Here is a 1,527-nt window from a genome sequence, read left to right on the forward strand (position 1 = left end):
CGTGATTTCGGCGGACTTGACTAAAAATTTAAGACTTTAAATTTTTTTTTTATTTCACTTTTCCGGACATGGGTCCCTATACTCAAATGTTTTCTACTGTTGCACTGAATAACCCCTAGAAGTTTGATCCCATAGTTCTGAAACACCCTGTATATTTGTTATAATCATTTTCTTCTTATTTATGCACCGTTTTTCCTATTCATTTTTTAATGTGTTTCTATTTTTACATATATTTAATCGTATACACAATAATATATATATATAGATATAATATAATAGAATGATAATATAATAAAATTATATTTATTTAGTGACTACATATAATATTATATAATTTTTTAAACGAGACTTTTACAATATACGTTTCTCCCATATACCAAAGACATTATAGTTTCATTTAATACATACTTACACACATATATTTATATACATGTTACTTGTCAACGTTAAGTATTTAGCAAATAGCCAATAGTTTTACGTTTTGAGAAGAAAATAATAAAGAAGAATAGTTACATTATCGACACGACGTAGTTGTGGACTACTACTTAGTTTGTACGGCGCCCGTTGGCGCTACGAGCAACCCCCCCGCTTGCCCTCCGATCCCCACGCCTACTCCGCGAATTTTTGACGCCGTGTGTACTAGCAATATAGGAGTATTACATATATGGACTGAAGGTTGTTTAGAGGTCAAANCCCCCCCGCACCATGGCTTCACTCACCGCGCCTATAATATCCCTTAATGTTCCCTCCTTTATCTCCATGGCGTGGACATGGTTTTATTCCGTGCTATGTTCTGTGGACATGGTTCTATTTCGTGCTATGTGCGGTGGACATGGTTCTATTTCGTGCTATGTACACGTCGGTATACAAGTCGGTACAGACTTGTCGCGTATGATAACGTGAAATGCGCTTTCTCAAGATATACAGGGTCGAAGTTGTTCCACTTTCAGATAACATATCGGACAGTTTATCTAATAATTAATTATCATTTATTTTTCCACGTTATTTATCCCATAATATCTCAATTGTAAATAGAAAATGTTACAATGAAAACCACGGAACGAATCATTTGTGAATTAAAAAGAAAAAAACATTTAATAAAACTTATAGTTCAATTTCGAATTTTGTAGAGTATTAATAGAGAAATAATAGAGAAAAAATGATTACCTGACATTGTTCTCATAGATCAATCGAAGTACTTACAAAAGAAAAAAGATTAATGAGAAAGAACTTGCAAATATATATCTATATATGTATATTAATCAAGGATCCGGACCGGACTGAAACCGAAACCGATAACCGGACCGTAACCGTTATTTTAGTCAAACCGAAACTGCAAACCGGCTCGAAATATTATGTAGACTAATGGACCGGAACCATAACCGAACCGAAAACTATTTCCGATGTTTATTTCGGTTCGGATTTTTCTAACGTTGTTAAACGTTTTACAAGAATTTTTATTTGGAAGAATTTGAAAATCACAGTCGTCATTGGCAACTCATTAGATTGTGTTCGAAGCCAGAGCTA

The sequence above is a fragment of the Pseudomyrmex gracilis genome, unplaced genomic scaffold, assembly GCF_002006095.1.
Source record: "Pseudomyrmex gracilis isolate BER0280 unplaced genomic scaffold, ASM200609v1 scaffold_322, whole genome shotgun sequence".
Taxonomy (NCBI): Eukaryota; Metazoa; Arthropoda; class Insecta; order Hymenoptera; family Formicidae; genus Pseudomyrmex; species Pseudomyrmex gracilis.